We start from the raw sequence: 19277 nt of genomic DNA, 5'->3' as shown, positions 1-19277 counted from the left end.
GAACATTTTTTATTTCCCGACCATTTAAGAGAAATCGAACATGTTATGAATAAGCAATGTTTTTTACAAAATCGCAAGCATTCTTTGAATTCATAATTTTTTAATGATTTATTAAACATTATAATTCAAAATTTTGATTTTTTTTATATTTCAGAAACTTTTGAAAATCTCAAATTACTTAAAGTAGAAAATCTTGAACATTTTATGCTATTTGCAAACATTTCTGTAAAACTACGAACAGTTTTTAAACAATTTCCATCAATCGGTAAACTTGTTTTTTAAATTGTTGGAAGCTTTTTCAAAATTTACAAACCTCTTTTTGATTTAATGAACATTTTTTTGATTTAACGAATATTTTTGAAATGCATGATAATTTTTTGAATCAGCGAAAATTTTATGAATAAATAGATTATTTTGTAACTCACGAATAATTTTTTAATTTTGAGGGTATTTTTACATTCATGAAAAACTTTTGAATTGGTAAAAAATTCAATTTCATTAGCATTTTTTAATACACAAGCTTTCAGAAAATTCATGAATATTTTTTATTTCCCGAATTTTTTTTTCATAATTTCAGATATTTTTCGAATAAGTAATATTTTTTTACAAAATCACGAGGATTCTTTGAATTCACAAACAATTTATGATTTACGAAACATTTTGTTTCAAAATTCTAATATTTTTCGAACAAGTAATATTTTTTTATGGTATTGATCGGTAAAATTTCGCAATTTTTGGGGCAATCTCGATGACGTATCGCCAGAAACAATAGTCCATTTATAATTAGGTACTAGCAAAAGGGCCCGTGTGTTGCAACGGAAAAAAGTCATAATCTTCAATGGCGACGACCACATTTTGTTCACATCTCATTGCATGAATTTAAAAATTTGTTAGCGAATACAAGAAAATGTTTCTTTTTTTAAATTTATTCACAAATTAAAGCAATGCTCACATTATTTTTCAATATCGTGGTTGTCAAAAAACTTGGTAATTCAAAGAAGTATTCTGAGTTTTGAGAAACATTTTTTTAAACATACTATAATATTCCAATCCAACCTGGCAGTTAATTCTTCTAAATTCACGCGGGTATATAGTCACAAAGACTCAAAAGTATTACAGTTTATCATTTGTAAACATTTCAACAAATTTGGGAATATTTTTCAAAATTTTGAACACTTTTTAATATTTACAAAGAATTCTTAAAAATTGCGAACGGTTTTTAAGCATTTCCTTTTGAATCGGCAAACAATTCTAGAATAGGTGGACATTATTTTTTAAATTGGTGGATTTTTTTAAATTCACGAACATTTTTTAGAATGCATGAACATTTTCTGAATCGCTAAGAAAATTATGAATCAATAAACTCTTTTGTATTTCAAGAAATGTTTTTTAAATTTTAGGACTTTTTTAAAATGGATGAACGTTTTTTTAATTAGCAAACATTTTGTTCAATTTTGTTAATAATTTTTAATACACGGCCTTTTTTAAAAACCATGTATTTTTTACGAACATTTGTTTTTTGAAAATTGGTATTTTTTGAATATGTGAACATTTTTTGAAAAATCCAGAGCATTTTTTGAATTTACAAACATTTTATGTTTTCTTAAACATGTTATTTCAAAATTTTCATTTTTTAAGATTTCAAAAGTTTTTTGAAGTTACAAATTATTTAAAGTAAAAAATAGAACAAAATTATAAAAAGAAAAAAATGAAACTAAGAAAACAGGCACCCGCACATGGGCCGACCCAAACGTGCGCGTTATATCTTCTCCAGCATGCAGAGCGCAGTATAGTAGGTCGCTATAGTTGGGCCGGCCCAGGTGGGTGATTCCCTAAAAAACCTTTTTTGTCACTTATGACTGGCATTGGTGGATAATATTTTACAACATTAAGGCCAATTTAATGACGTACCGCTAAAAACAATAGATCCTTTATTATTATTAGGTATCGGTAGATATAGATATAGATATACTCCAAGGACCAAACGAACATTCGATATTTTGTCTATAATCAAACTAGAAGTGATATAAGAAATGAAAAAAGTATTTAATGAATATTAGATTTTTTTGTCTACGGCCACACGCTTAATTCCTGTTTGATCTAGATCATGCGACGCTCACTTTCTTCCTTATCTCTTTCCCATCACTTCGTTCCACTATCTTTTCTTCCTCTTCCCTCACTCAGATCCCTGGAACAGTTCCCCTGCTCTTTTCGTTCCCGCATGTGGAATCGAAGCCTTGCCTCCTCCCTCGCGCTCATCCTCTCTGTAAATCTCTTCTCTTCATAATCTCGCCACAGGATCCCATGATGCACCGGCAGAGCGTCGTGTTCTCGTCCGAGGAGATGGGTGAGAGGTGGACTTGATCTATGGACGATAGAGATCATGATGTACTTCCTCCATCCGAATTTATTGGACCCGGAGACCATTTCTCTTGGACCAAGGCATATAGTAATTTTCTCACATTAATCCTTCAATCTCACTTTAAATACACTCTCTCACATGCAGCCAATCGAAAAGCATGCATGCACCGTATTTATTCTTCAACCATGAAACTAGCAACAATGTCTCTCGCTACAGGAATCAGCTACTTTGCTGTCTGCCACGGCAGACGGCAAAGGCAAGGATGGCGGACGGCAAAGGCCTTTGCCGTCTGCCGCGGACGGCAAAAGGCTCCGGCAAAGTAGGCTACGGTAAAGAGCTTCTTTGCCGTCTGCTTTCTGAAGCGGACGACAAAGGGGCCTTTGCCATCAGCGGCTGACGGCAAAGAAAGCCGACGGCAATAAATGTGTTGTTAGTCCGTTAGGCGGCTAACGGCAGCCTTTGCCGTCTGCCACAGACTCTTTCTTTGCCGTCAGCCAGAAACATTACAGATGGCAAAGAATTTTTTTATTTAAAAAAACGAACAAATAGTCCAAGTGCAGAGGCGACGAGGAACGAACTGAGGACGAACACCACAGTATCCATCAACACTGTTGTTTCAAGAATCAACAACGAACGAACGGATTTCACAGGACAAAACTATCCATCATATAGCTTGCTGATCCAAAACAAAACTACTCTGTTTAACAAGACGAACAGATTACACACGAACGGATTACACTGCGGTACAGTACATGTGTTTGATGTGGACGAATGCGCCTCCCTGCAACCATCCCCTGTGCCATGCTCGCTGGAGCAGCAACAACCAGCAGCCGCGCCCCTCTGCCTTCTCCTTCCTTTCTCCATGGACAGGAGCACACCGACACCACCATGGACACCCGAGGAGCTCAAGCCGTCCGCCGCTGCGCCGGAGCTCGCCACCCTCGTCCGAGCGCTAGATCCATTGGACCGCACCAACTCCGTCAGCGCTAAGGCCCATCGCCGGCAGAGAAGAGCAGCGGAGGTGGAGGCCCGTGGCATGCGGAGGCGGGCTGCAAAGGAGAGCAGCGAAGGTGAAGGCCCGCGGCTCGGCTGCTGGTGCTCGGAGGCGGGTGGCTGCTGGTGCTCGGAGGCGCTGGTGCTCGGAGGCGCGCTGAGAGAGGGAGGCAGAGAGCAGCGTAGGCGGAGGCGGGCGAGGCCGGGCGGCTTGCGGAGGAGGCCGGCGGCGAGCGGGGGCGGGCGAAGCCGGGCGGCGCGCGGAGGCGGGCTCCGGTGGCGTGGCAGAGGCGGACGGCGCGCAATGGGGGACGAGGCGCGGAGGCCGGCAGGGGCGACGGGGAATGAGGCAGGGGCCGACGAGGTGTTGGCCGGGGCCGGGGGTCGAGGTGGTGGCGGGCGCCGGCCGGCCGGCCTCCTCGATTTGGATCGAGAGGGAGAGAAATGAGAGAGAGAGAGAGACGTGCGGTGGGGGTGGGGATAAGGTTGAGAGAAGACAGGGCATGGGGCTGAGCGCGTGGGTGCTGCCCTGGGGGCGCGTGCGTCGTGGGTGGCTGGGGTGTGTGTCCGACGGAGGGTGGAGATATGCGTCTAAGATCTTGCCAAGTCATTGATCTGCGTGATCGATCTGTGTGCTGTGTTTCCTCTTTGCCGTCTGCCAAAAAAATACAGACGGCAAAGAGCTCACTTTGCCGTCTGCCAAAAATAACGTTATCTCTTGCCGTCCGCCCCCCTTTGTCGTCCACTTTTTTGCTCTTTGTCGTCTACTAGCAGACGGCAAAGAGGGGGGCCGTTAGGTTTTTTTCTAAGCAGCTCGTTAGTGGGGCCCATCTCTCTCTTTGCCGTCCGCCAGCTGACAGCAAAGATTCTTTGCCATCAGCTAGCGGACGGCAAAGAACTGGCTGATGGCAAAGACCTTCTTTGCCATCAGCCAGTTCTTTGCCGTCCGTTTTATGTAAGCGGACGGAAAAGACCTTCTTTGCCGTCAGCCAGCAGACGGCAAAGAATTGGCAGACGGCAAATAAGCTAATTCCAGTAGTGTCTCACTACTGTCATGAAATGGCTGCATGCATGTTGTTTTATATAAAGCAAGGCCTTATGAAAACAGATATGCTTGTGTTGTTCTTAGAGTATCTACAGTCGGACGCCTCAAACGTTCAGGTGGGCCGCCCGGTCACTAATTGGTCATGATTTTTTGACTTAGACGGATGCCTCAAACGGGCCTCAAACGCCTGGGCTAACCGGTACCCCTCATATCTAGCCCAAATATGGGGCGCACCCGCCATGTCGGACCCGGCTCATACTGGCCCACCCGACCCCACATATATTCGCCCCCATCCGCTTGCCAGAGCAAACCCCACTTCACTCCACTCTCCTCCGTCAAATGATCTCACCTTTGGCAGTTTTCAACCTTCTCCGGCATGGCAGGCAGCGGATCAGACTCTGACCACTCCGAATCCGTCGACTGGGGTGTCATCCAGCGCTGGTTGGAGGAGGCAATGGCAGTCCACATTGCACCCCGCCACTCCCGGGAGGACAATGCCTGGCCGATGGATGGATCTGTCGGCCGCGACTCCATAGCGTCGGCTCACCGGGCGCTCGGGTCCTCTGGTGCTGGATCCTCGCGATCCTGACAGTCAAAACACCTCTCCTTTCCCATCACTGGTTGGGCAGACTATGAGTCCCACTGGGAATGGGCGGCTCGCCGTGGGAAGGTGATAGAGACGAGGGTGTCCCGATCTTTTGATGAGATGATAACTATCGATGTGGTGGAGATGACTTTGAGGATCCGACTACAAACATGCACGACATTGCGCCTCAACAATCGCTAAACCAACTCCGAGAGGTTATTGACCACGCCGGAGCACGATCAACCTGACCACGAAGGTCTATTCCTGCAAGCAATTGAAGAACAAGCAAGAATATGATAAAGCAATCTGAATATTGCGAATATATATATGAATTATTGATAATGGTGGGGATCCGTAAGCGGTCTTGGCCTAGTCGTTGGACACAAACGAAGTACACGAAGTTGCAATGGCTAACTTTTAACTAAACAAATCCCAAGAAAAAGCTACTACATGGATCTACTTATATAGGAGCAAGGGGTGGCGGCCAAGGAGGTGGGAGGACGTCCCAAGGCAGCCTAAAACTATCCCTAGGTCGTACAAGGCTCATGGGCCCAAGTGGAGGTGATGCAACACCTTTGGACTTGTAGTTTGACTCAGATTCTGCTGCAGCGTCAGATTGTTTTGTCGATAACTCAACGCTCCGGACGAATAAGGTGAATCCAATTGGGTTGGAAAGCGCACAAAATCTACTTTTCAACAAAAGAGAATCACCCAATTCGGAGTCCGTATGAAAGAGTTATTGGCGTTTTGAGTCAGGTATGTCTGTGTAGTCCGAATCTGAATCCAGAACGTGAAAGACTTGGACTCTATCTTCTCTTGGCCCAAAAGTGACGTGAGAAGACTTTTTGAACAACACCTAAACTTCTCTTTTGCCCTTATCTTCATATGTGAATTGTACAAACGTCCCATACACCTGCAATTAAACATGACACAAACGTTTGTGAAGTATCTTTGTCCTGGATGACATAAATAAATTATTGCATAGTTTGCATTAGAAATCACCTCACAAATATACATGTATGCAATATTTTTGGTCGTATCCAAGGTAGTCATGTCCCCATCATCCTCCCCTTCTTGAAAACAAAGCTGTCCTCGGCGTTGCTTAATCTGAAATGTGGCTAACAAAAGAGACAAGGTGTACATGTTGTATATGTATATGTCATCCATTTTTACTTCCCTTGGTTTTTGCACATATGACACATGTATACATGAGTAAATTTCATAGTTCATAAAAACTTAAGCCAAAATATTATCACAAGAAGTAGAAGGCATGGAAATATTGCAACTCAGTTTGCATATATAAGTGAAGCTTTTATTCATTTCAAAAGGTTAACAATGTTCATCATTAAACCATCCCAACATTGATGAATAAACCTTACTTGCACCAAATTTACATGCTACAACATGCTTAAATAACCAAACATGCAATAAGTCATTGGTCACAGAATCATCACCAAGAGTAGAGGTCATATCAAAATGATTAAACATTGGTTCTTTTGCATCAACAGTTAATTCAATGGGTGCACTCAAAATTGTCGGTATTTCAGTTGTTTGATCACATGACGCATTCATGACAGTAACACGATTCTGTAAAATAGGTGGTGTGCTCAAATCAACAGGTGACTCAACACATGATGTATTCAAGTTAACTAGGCATGCATCATTCTTATGTGAAAGTGGAAAATATGTACCTTTGTCATTACCTCTTATGATCAACTCAGATGATGTAGGTACTCTCGGTGGTGATGTGTCACATGGTGCAGATGATGTAGTCCTCGCAACAATGGATGTGGTTGTCATAGTACGCCTAGTAGTTGAAGAAACATCTGTATCAACAGTTGGAATGTGCACCGTGCGGTTGTTCTCCTTGTGGGCAACACGTCGTTTTATTTCCTGTTCAGCTTTGCAAGCAAGACGAAACAAATGGTCCATAGGATAACACTCTTCATGAAGTAGTATCTCTTGAATAACATGATTTAATCCTCCCCAAAATCTATCCATAAAATCTTCTCCACTTTCTTCTAAAAATGAGTGCAACAATGTAGTTTGTAAATCATCATAGTATTTTGTTACCGTGTCAGTGCCTTGTTTTAAAAGTTGTAACTTTTTAATCATGCCACGAGTATAATAAACATCAATGAATCTATATCTCATGACAAGTTTTAAATCATCCCAAGTAGTAGGTATAAGATCAAGGTTTAACCGACAATATTCACTCCACCAAACTAAAGCAAAACTACTGAAAGTACTAACCGGAGCTTGAAATTTTTCATCTCATCAAAATTATGGGAGCAACTATAGCATTTATTTGGTACTCCCGTTCAATATATAAATCAGGCCTAAAACGACCAGTAAATGGTGGCATGGAAACATTAACCTGATTATGTGCATTATGCTGTTGTTGCTCCTCTTGTGAAGGTTGTTGTATTTTCTTAGGTGATGGTAAATCTCCCACGATCAATGAAGCCCAAGAAGTAACAACTCCAAAACCTGCCATGATTAGTAGAAAACAAGAAACAAAATTCGAGAATAATGTTCCTATGAACTACTAGGATGTGGTGGTAAAACGCTCACAGTATAGCAAATATCAATATCTTACAAGTTCTTACCATGCAACAGGTGGTGACATGCAACCAGCGGTGTCAAATAACTCCAAAGATTAAGTAAAGTGATTGCCAGGGGAACGTACGTATACCCGGTGTAGAAATATGTGGAGCTTGGAAGACTTAAATATTTGGTAGCAAAAGATTAACAATAGTCAATTCAGAGATGCAATGTTGAATAAACGCTCAACGACGGTACTGTGTTGGTCCTAGGCTAGACCAGACTAGAGACGCGAGCCTAGAACACTAATGAGGTCACGGCGTAGCACAACTAGCATCAATAAAGGATATGAAGTAGCTCTGGACAGCAAGATATAAGTGAAGATCACAATAGCAGTAAAGATAATGATGTGAAACAACAGCCAAGCAGGATATATCAACAACTTTCTCTCCAACTTATCTCTGAAAAAAATTGTGCCAATTTTCTAATAATTTTTCTCAAGAATGGCACTGACTCAAGCTTTCAAACGCAAAAAGAATCACTCAATTCCGAGTTGATATGAGGAGTAAAAAATTTCCAAAACTGGCTTGAAAAACTGGAATAAGCTGTGTCGCGAACTTTGGAGGGCAAAAAGGCCTATTTAGAAGCCGATTTTGAGGTGTCAAATATTGAAAAAGCTACTTTAATTATTTAGATCCGGCTCATCGCTAGCTTTCATTTGAGTACTCGCAGAGCCAAAACGGACTTCATATGAGAAAGTTGTGCACAAAACAGATTCCAATCTGAATTCAACTACGAGATTGAGTCTAGAAAGATCCTAATTTTTTTTCTTCTCTTTTTTCCTCACACTTTTTTTCTTTCTCTTTCTCTCTTTTTTTCTATGACTTTTTTTTATACTTTTTTTTCTCTGTCTTTGTTTTTCTCTCTCCCTCTTTCCAAAACAAACTAGATAAGATGTAGATTGGATCAAGCGAAGATGTGAACGATCTCAACTATGATTATCACAATGAACGGTGGGTAGCACGTGGTGGAAATTGATGGATGGCTGATGGACATCGGAAGGGATAATGATACAGCGGCGATGTGACTAATGTGAACAGAACTCGAAACTCTAAACGAACTAGACACTAAGACCAGCAACTCGACATGACGATGCAACCGATAATTCAATAATGCAAACAATGAAAAGAAAATTGCAAAGGCTCAGACTGGCTAGGACAAATGATAAATAGATCTAACTTTTTTTTGGCTTTTCTTGGACAATAAGTAAGAAAATAAATCTAATCTAGGGATAACGGGAAATTCTCACCGAGCAACCAGAAAACTGATACCACTTGATAGAGGCGAGGGTGTCCTGATCTTTCGATGAGATGATAACTATCGATGTGGTGGAGATGACTTTGACGATCCGACTACAAACGTGCACGACATTGCGCCTTAGCAATCGCTAAACCAACTCCGAGAGGTTATTGACCACGCCGGAGCACGATCAACCTGACCACGAAGGTCTATTCCTGCAAGCAATCGAAGAACAAGCAAGAATATGATAAAGCAATCTGAATATTGCGAATATATATGAAGTATTGATAATGGTGGGGATCCGTAAGCGGTCTTGGCCTGGTCGTTGGACACAAACGAAGTACACGAAGTTGCAATGGCTAACTTTTAACTAAACAAATCCCAAGGAAAAAGCTACTACATGGATGTACTTATATAAGAGCAAGGGGTGGCGGCCAAGGAGGTGGGAGGACATCACAAGGCAGCCTAAAACTAACCCTAGGTCGTACAAGGCTCATGGGCCCAAGTGGAGGTGATGCAACACCTTTGGACTTGTAGTTTGACTCGGATTCTGCTGCAGCGTCAGATTGTTTCGTCGATAACTCAACGCTCCGGACGAATTTTAAGTTGAATCCAATTGGGTTGGAAAGCGCACGAAATATACTTTCCAACAAAAAAAGAATCACCGTGGGGCAGAAGAGAACCAAGTGCGGGAGAGTAGCCTCCCACCTCTGGCCAACCGACACCGTGGGGCATCACGGTCCTGGCTGGGTAGATCGCAGAACGCGGTACCTGTCCAGACCGGACAAAGGGGTGCAGCAGCGTCAGAGCACGGTAAAGGTGCTGACGGGTGGTGTACATCTCGTGGCGAAGAGCTCGGTTAGCTCGATCCAGCCCATCAGCATGCAGAACCAGGTGCTGATGGTAGAAGGGCTCCCGGGTGACAGTGGAGTAGGCAGCAGTGTAGTATCCCTCCGCACCAACATCAGAGGCGATAGCAATGTGCCTGAAGGGGGAGGTGTCCAACTCCCGATACTCTCCACGAAGACGTGTCAGAGCAGCATAGGCTGCATCGTGGACAGCCATATCGATGGTCACACCAACACCATGTGCGGTGTGCAACACAGTAGTGGAGTCGTACTCCCGAGAGTAGAGGTGGACGATGGCACGGTACTGCTCCTGGTTAAAGTCCTGGTACTCCTCGTAGACGGTGAACTCAGGGTGCCAGCGATAACCCAGATAGGTCATCATCTCAGCTAGCACCGCAGGTGATCCCGAGGCACCAATGGCCATCGTGTGGCGAACAACCTGCCTCGTGGGTTCCATCTGAAAGCAAAGACGTTTCAAAGGAGTCAAATGACAGTGTGTGGATTGTTCAAAATACTATTCTAAGAAACAACTATGGCTTATCCATCTTAGGGGTGAACGCGGTCACGGGATCCTAGTGTTTGAGTTAGTAAATTCGTTTAACCCGAGTAGGAGAGAGTTCAGAGTCCCAGAGTAAAGGTCGAGGAGTAAAAGATCCTAGTACCACCCAATGGCGACGTGGGCCCGTAAGCCGCACAGCCATGTTAGTAAAAGTTTTGCAATGACTAGACTCGACTTCGGCCAAGGAGTGTGGAAGGGGGGTTCCTACAGGCAGTCGGCTCTGATACCAACTTGTGACGCCCCCGATTTGACCGTACACTAATCATGCACGCAAATGTGTACGATCACGATCAGGGACTCACGGGAAGATATCACAACACAACTCTACAACATAAATAAGTCATACAAGCATTATAATACAAGCCAGGGGCCTCGAGGGCTCGAATACAAGTGCTCGATCATAGACGAGTCAGCGGAAGCAACAATATCTGAGTACAGACATAAGTTAAACAAGTTTGCCTTAAGAAGGCTAGCACAAGGTAGCAACGATCGAAAAGGCAAGGCCTCCTGCCTGGGACCTCCTAACTACTCCTGGTCGTCGTCAGCGGCCTGCACGTAGTAGTAGGCACCTCCAGTGTCGTAGGTGTCGTCGTCGACGGTGGCGTCTGGCTCCTGAACTCCAACATCTGATTGCGACAATCCGGTATAGAAAGGGGAAAAGAGGGAGAAAAGCAACCGTGAGTACTCATCCAAAGTACTCGCAAGCAAGGAGCTATACTACATATGCATGGGTATATGTGTAAAGGGGCATATCTGTGGACTGAACTGCAGAATGCCAGAATAAGAGGGGGAAAGCTAGTCCTGTCGAAGACTACGCTTCTGGACATCTCCATCTTGCAGCATATAGAAGAGAGTAGATTGAAGTCCTCCAAGTAGCATCGCATAGCATAATCCTACCCGGCAATCCCCTCCTCGTCGCCCTGTTAGAGAGCGATCACCGGGTTGTATCTGGCACTTGAAAGGGTGTATTTTATTCAGTATCCAGTTCTAGTTGTCATAAGCTCAAGGTACAACTCCGGGTCGTCCTTTTACCGAGGGACACGGCTATTCGAATAGATAAACTTCCCTGCAGGGGTGCACCACATAACCCAAGACGCTCGATCCCAATTGGCCGGACACACTTTCCTGGGTCATGCCCGGCCTCGTAAGATCAACACGTCGCGGCCCCACCTAGGCTCAACAGAGAGGTCAGCACGCCGGTCTAAACCTATGCGCGCAGGGGTCTGGGCCCATCGCCCTATGCACACCTGCACGTTGCGAACGCGGCCGCGAGCAGACCTAGCAACCCACACGATCACGGCGGTTACGTCAAAGCGGTCCAACACGGCGCGCGCCACTCAGTCGCTGACGTCAAAAGAGCTTCGGCTGATACCACGACGTCGGGATACCCATAACTACTCCCACGTAGATGGTTAGTGCGTATAGACCAAATGGCCAGACTCAGATCAAATACCAAGATCTCGTTAAGCGTGTTAAGTATCCGCGAACGCCGACCAGGGCCAGGCCCACCTCTCACCTAGGCGGTCTCAACCTGCCCTGTCGCTCCGCCACAAAGATCCACTTGCGGGTACTCCTACGAGCCGACCCGACTTTAGTCATCACATGTGTCATGTATATAGTATATAAGTATATGCCCGTGATCACCGCCCAGGTGATCACGGCCCGATAGTATAGCACAGCAGACGGACAAGAATGTAGGGCCACTGATGGAAATCTAGCATCCTAGACTAAGCAGATAGGATTGCAGGTAAAGGTAACAACAGTAGTTAGCAAGGATAGGCTATGCATCAGAATAGGATATCGAAAGTAGTAACATGCTACACTACTCTAATGCAAGTAGTAGAGAGTAGAGTAGGCGATATCTGGTGATCAAGGGGGGGCTTGCCTGGTTGCTCTGGCAAGTAGGAGGGGTCGTCGACTCCGTAGTCGAACTGGGCAGCAGCAGTGTCGGTCTCGTAGTCTACCGGAGAGAAGAGGGGGAAGAAACAGTAAATACAATGCAAACATAAGCATGACGATGCGTGTCATGACAATGAGCGGTGCTAGGGGTGTCCTAACGCGACAGTAGGTGGTACCGGTGAAGGGGGAGGAATCCGGGAGGTATTCCCGATGTTTCGCGTTTTCGGACAGACGGACCGGAGGGGGAAAGTTGCTAATTCGATAGGTTAGGGAGGTGTGGTGGATGAACGGACTGCGTATTCGGATTCGTCTCGTCGTTCTGAGCAACTTTCATATAGAAAACATTTTCATCCGAGTCACGGTTTAAAAGATATGAATTTTCAAAGTTTATTTGAATTTCTGGAATTATTTAATTAACAAAAAAAGGGATATGACGTCAGCATGACGTAGGAGTGACATCAGCGGTCAACAGTCCAGGTTGACTGGTCAAACTGACAAGGGGGACCCACCTGTCATAGACAGTGGGTTAACAGAGGATTAACTAATTAGTTTTTTAGTTAATTAACTATTGGGCCCACCTGTCAGTGAGAGATTAATTAAACTAATTATTTTTTATTTATGAAACATTTTCTTTTTCTTTTCCTTTTTTTTAATTTTTGCGGCGGGGCCCACATGTCAGTGACTGGGCCTGCCCAGTCAGCAGTTGACTGGGTCAACCCAGTCAACTGGGGCCCGTGGGGGCCACTGGCAGGGACACTCGGGGTGGGGCCAGGCCAGCCACGTCGGCGGCCGGCGCCGGCGCAACTCCGGCGACCAAAACCGCGGCGGTCCCTCGCCGGAGTTGGCCGGAATCGCGCTACGGGGCTCGGGGAGGAACGGGGCTAGGCCCATTCGAAAGAGCTCGCAGCGCCGCATCCAGTGGTGGCCGGGGCTTCGCCGGACTTGGCCGGAATCGGCGCCGGCGAGCGGCGGAGGCGGCGGCGCGCACGGGTGCTCGACGGAGACATGGCTACGGCGAGCTATCGAAAAAGCGGAGGGGCTGGGGGGCATCTACAAACGGCGGGGAGTGTAACGGGCTTGACCCCGTGACCATTTGGTCACCGGAGACCCGCCGGCGGCGAGCCTCGCGGCGCGGCGTTCGGGCGCGCGTGGGGGGGGGGGGCAGCTACGGAGCGCGGGCGAGCTAGCGGAGAGGGGAGGAGGTAGAGGAGCTCACCGCGCGGCTGTAGGGGGACGGCAGCGTGCTCGGGGAGGCTCGTCGGAGGCGAAACGGGGCGGCGATCGACGGCGGCCGTGCGGGGAAGACGAGCTCGGTGTGCTCGTTGTAGGGGCTCCGGTCTCCAACGGGATGCACCAGACGATGCAGCGGGCGACGGCGGTCCTTGGAGACACCTTGGGGCGGCGAGGTGGGTACGGTGGCCGTGTGAACGACTGTGAACGGCGGCGAGCGCGTCGGGCGTGGGGAAGAGGAGAGCGGCGCGGATCCGGGGGAGAGGCGCAGAGGCCGAGGGAGTGAGCGGGGTGAGTGGGAGAGAGGCCCGAGGGAGCGGGGGCCGCTGGCGCCCTTATCCTCTCGCGGGGTTCACCGCCGGCGAGGGGGTGCGGCGGCAGCGCGCCCCTGTTCCGACCCGGTCGGGGGAACAGGGAAGGGGGACGCGGGGGAGAGTGGGCTGGGCCGGGGGCGCGGGGGTGCGGCCCAGTTTGGGCCGGGGGGGGGTTCGGGGGGTTTGGGCCGGGGTCAGTGGGGGGGGGAGGCCTGCTCCTTTTTTTCTTTTTCTCTGACTGTTTCTGTTTTCTTTTTATTTGCTTATTCCCTTTTCTGTTTTATTTCATTTAAAGCATTTAGGCATTTTATAAAAATGTGTTTTCTCCACCATAATTACCAGTGTAATATTTGGCACCCACTGAACATTTTTGTTTGAATTTTTGAAAACTTTTATTTTTCACTTTAATTATATTTGAAGTTTGAACTAGGAGTTAGAAAGGAAGGTGATTCAAATGTGATCAAGCCCTGTTTAGCAACATGATTAGCTTAATCACAGGGAGTTACTGTAGCATGATTCCCAGGGTGTTACAAATCTCCTCCACTACAAGAAATCTCGTCCCGAGATTTAGGAGGTAGAAGGAAACAGTGCGGGGTATTCTTCGCGCAGACGATCCTCTCGTTCCCAAGTGGCCTCATCTTCAGAATGGTGCGACCACTGGACTTTGAGAAACTTGATCGCCTTCTGACGTGTGCGGCGTTCAGCTTGGTCGAGAATGCGGACCGGATGCTCCTTATAGGAGAGGTCTTGCTGCAATTCGAGCACTTCGTGATCCACAGCTCGGATTGGATCCTTGAAGCAACGGCGGAGCTGTGACACATGGAACACATCGTGAACCTGAGAAAGGTTCGGCGGTAGTTCCAGTTGGTATGCCACTTTTCCACGCCTTTCGAGAATAGTGAATGGGCCAATATAGCGAGGAGCTAGTTTGCCCTTGATCCCGAAGCGGTGAGCACCCTTCATAGGTGTGACTCGAAGATAAGCCTTTTCGCCAGGTTGATAGACCATGTCTTTATGATGACGGTCATACTGACTCTTCTGACGTGACTGAGCAGTCTTGAGATTCTCGCGAATAATGCGGACTTGTTCTTCGGCATATTGGATAATATCCGGACCGAAGAGTGGACGTTCCCCAGTTTCTGACCAGTTCAGGGGGGTTCGGCACTTTCGTCCATATAACACTTCGAAGGGGGCCATCTTCAGACTAGCTTGATAGCTATTATTATAAGAGAACTCAGCATACGGGAGAGATTCCTCCCATTTCTTGCCGAAGGAAATAACGCAAGCTCGAAGCATGTCTTCGAGAACTTGATTGACGCGTTCAACTTGTCCTTGCGATTGAGGATGAAACGCAGTACTGAATGACAGATGAGTTCCCATTGCTTCTTGGAAACTTGCCCAGAATCTTGAAGTGAATAAGCTACCACGGTCTGAACTGATAACCAATGGAATACCGTGGAGTGAAACAATCCTGGACATATAGAGCGTTGCCAACTGGCTAGCAGTGATCGTTTCTTTGACTGCCAGGAAATGTGCAACTTTGGAAAGCCGGTCAATGACGACAAGAATAGCATCATTACCTTTCTGCGATTTGGGAAATCCAGTGACGAAGTCCATCTCAACATGGTCCCATTTCCATTCAGGAATAGAGATAGGTTGCAGAGTTCCAGCAGGCCTTTGATGTTCTGCTTTGATACGACGGCAAACGTCACACTCAGCAACATAACGAGCAATGTCTTGCTTCATATTAGACCACCAGAATCGATGTCGGATGTCTTGATACATCTTTGTACTACCAGGATGGATACACAGAGGCGTATCATGAGCTTCTTTCATAACTTCCTGTGTCATATCCAGGTTTTTCTCTGCACATGGCACCACTAGGCGGCCCTTGAAGTATAGGGTGCCATCTTCAGAAATGGTGAAGAATGAGGGCTTTCCTTCTGCGAGGTAGCGCTTAATCTTGTGGGCTTCAGAGTCATACCTCTGTAGCCTTTTGATGCTGTTCTCGAGATCTGGTTTAGCAACTAGGGTATTGAGGGAACCCTGGGCAACAACGTGGAGGTTCACCTTGCCAAATTTCTTAGGAGGGGGAGCGAGTGCACCCGGAGGAACAATATGGAGGTTCAGCTTCCTGAATTCTTCAACAAGTGAGGGCTGAACTTTATGAACCTGGAGGTGGTTGCAGTAAGACTTGCGGCTCAAGGCATCAGCCATTACATTAGCCTTGCCTGGCGTATAGGAAATACCCAAGTCAAAGTCTGCAACGAGCTCCATCCATCTCTGTTGACGGAGGTTCAGATCTGGTTGAGTAAACAGATACTTCAGACTTTGGTGGTCAGTGAAGATCTCGCAATGATTACCGAGAAGGTAATGTCGCCACTGCTTCAGCGCATGAATGACGGCAGCAAGTTCGAGGTCGTGAACTAGGTAGTTCTCTTCGTGAGGGCGCAATTGTCGAGAGGCATAAGCAATCACTTTGCGGTCTTGCATTAGGACACAGCCTAATCCTTGACGGGAAGCGTCGCAGTAAATGACAAAGTCCTTCTTAGTATCAGGTGGAGCTAGAACTGGAGCAGAAGTCAACTTGTCTTTGAGTGCTTGGAAACTTTCCTGACATTTGTCTGTCCATTGGAACTTGACGCCCTTATGCAACAGGTTAGTCAGAGGCCTGGCGATCTTAGAGAAGTTCTCGACGAATCGACGGCAATAGCTGGCGAGACCGAGAAAACTTCTGACTTGCTTAACGTTCTTGGGAGGAGTCCAATCAAGAATAGCCTGAACTCGCTCGGGGTTGACGGCAATACCATCCTTAGAGATGACATGCCCAAGATAGGTTACTTCGGGTAGCCAGAATTCACATTTAGAGAACTTGGCATATAGTTGATGTTCTCGTAGCTTTTCCAGCACAAGACGAAGATGTTCAGCATGTTCTTCTTCGTTCTTGGAAAATATCAGGATATCATCCAGATAAACCACGACGAACTTGTCGAGGTAATCCATGAATATGTAGTTCATCAGACGAGAGAAGGTGGCTGGAGCATTGGTTAAACCGAAAGACATGACGGTGTACTCGTATGAACCATAGCGAGTCACGAAGGCGGTCTTTGGGATATCCTCTTCGCGAACACGGATCTGGTGGTAGCCCAACCTCAAGTCGAGCTTAGAGAACACTGACGAACCTGCCAGTTGATCATACAGATCATTGATTCGAGGAAGAGGGTATTTATTCTGAATGGTAGCTTGGTTTATAGGACGGTAGTCTTGAACTAACCGGTTTGTCCCATCCTTCTTCTTGACAAAGAGAGAAGGTGCTCCCCAAGGAGAGCAACTTGGGTGAATGAATCCTTTGCGAAGAGACTTGTCGATTTCCTCCTTAAGCTCAAGGAGTTCATGCGGCGGCATTTTGTAGGGTCGCTTGGCTATAGGAGTGGTGCCTGGTTTCAAGTCGATGATGAATTCGACAGCTCTAGCAGGGGGAATCCCCGGAAGTTCTTCAGGAAAGACGTCGAGGAATTCACGCACGACGGGAATGTTTTCAATGCCCTCGAGTGGTGCAGCGTTCAATGCATTCAATGCATAGAGCCTTGCCTCGGCATTTTGCACCAGATGGGCTTGGTAAGTAACTATCTCATCTGAAGGGTGTAGCAGATGGACGGTCTTAGTGGTGCAAACGATTGAAGCAGTATGCGCTGTTAACCAATTCATTCCCAGAATGAGATCAATGCTACAGGACTTCAGTACGATGGGAGAGACAAGAAATTCCAGTCCTTCAATTTCAACAGTAACATCGCGACTAACCATAGAGGTTTGACATTGGCCCGCAGGGGTGTGTACCACTAGCGGAGTGTTTATCTCTTCGTGATTAATGCCATGCAGGAATGCAAATTCTGCTGAAATGAATGAGTGGGATGCTCCTGTATCAAATAAAACGGATGCTGGTACTGAATTTACGAGGAGTGTACCCATCACAGTAGCAGGCTGGTCTTGAGCTTCGCTGAGATCAACGTGGTTGGCATGAGCACGACCATGAGACTTAGCATTGTTGTTGCGGGGCTGATTGTTACCACGGCCAGCTGCTGGAAGGGCCAGTTGATTCTGATTCTGATAGCAGTTCCTGGCAAAGTGACCCGGTTGACCACACTTGAAGCACAGACCATTATCGGGAGTGGGAACAGGAGCCCCAGGTGGGGGAGCTGGTAGCTTTGACTGCCTAGATGGTGGAGGAGGCAGACGCGGTGCAGCATAAGATTTCCTGGGAGCAGGTGCATTTGGATGATACATGCTGTTCGGGATCCATATCTTACGCTTCTGTGAGGGCGAGCCCGAAGATGAGCCCGTGTCACGGTTGCGCCTCTGAGAGCTCTGGTATTCCTGCAGGCCAGTTTCGACATTGATGGCCTTGTTCACCAAGGTGGCGAAATCAGCAAAGTCATGCACTAGAAGTGCGAGCTTGATGTCAGCTTGAAGGCCATCACGGAACTTCTCCTGTCTGCGTGCATCAGTTGCAATGTCTTCTTCAGCATAGCGGGACAAGTCCAGAAACTCCCGCTGATAAGCTTCGACAGATTTGTTGCCTTGGGTGAGGTTGCGGAACTCACGCTTCTTCCGGTCCATGACTCCCTGAGGAATGAGGCGGGCACGGAAAGCAGCTTGGAAGTCTGGCCAGGTGATGATTGTTCCAGCTGGCAGAGTACGCCTGTGGCTGTCCCACCATTGAGCTGCGGGTCCCTTCAAGAAGAAGGAAGCAAAATTGACATAGCTGGCAGGGGCTACATCAGCAGACTCCATCTCATAGGTGATGTCACGGAGCCAGTCATCAGCATCCAGAGGCTGAGTTGAGCTGCGGTAGATGGTTGGGTTGAGGCGTATGAAATCTTGAAGAATCACTTGAGCTGGCTGTTGGTTCATATTGGGGCGAGGAAACTGAGCCATCATATTTTCCATGAATTGGCGGTTCAGTTCAAACTGTTGGATCATACCAGCCATGTACTCAGGTGGTGGTGGGGCATCGCCACCACGACCATGACCACCTGGTCTAACCATCCTGCTAATATATAACAGGGGTAGTTCAGCATTGAGAAAATTTGCAATGACAAGAATCATTCATGATGGAACATGCATAATTGAAAGGAGCACGATAGCTACTACATAGTAGTCGGCATAGCTTACAAAAGGGGGTCATGCATAGAGTTCAGTACACAGAGTTCGGTACATAGACTAAAGCATCATAGGCGGCACACAGGCTCGCGGCGACTGAAACTAATACTACAAGCAAGTCTACATCAGTCCCAAGAGGTACTGTGGAGGTAATCGTAGCCCGACAGCTGGTAGTGAGGCAACGGATAGCTCTCCACGTCAGCAGACTGGGGGCCGCGGATACTCAGGTGTAGAGCCCGACGCTCAGGTGGCAGAAGAGAACCAAGTGCGGGAGAGTAGCCTCCCACCTCTGGCCAACCGACACCGTGGGGCATCACGGTCCTGGCTGGGTAGATCGCAGAACGCGGTACCTGTCCAGACCGGACAAAGGGGTGCAGCAGCGTCAGAGCACGGTAAAGGTGCTGACGAGTGGTGTACATCTCGTGGCGAAGAGCTCGG

Source organism: Aegilops tauschii, chromosome 6, assembly GCF_002575655.3.
Source record: "Aegilops tauschii subsp. strangulata cultivar AL8/78 chromosome 6, Aet v6.0, whole genome shotgun sequence".
NCBI lineage: Eukaryota > Viridiplantae > Streptophyta > Magnoliopsida > Poales > Poaceae > Aegilops > Aegilops tauschii.
Note: the sequence above shows the minus strand (reverse complement) of the source record.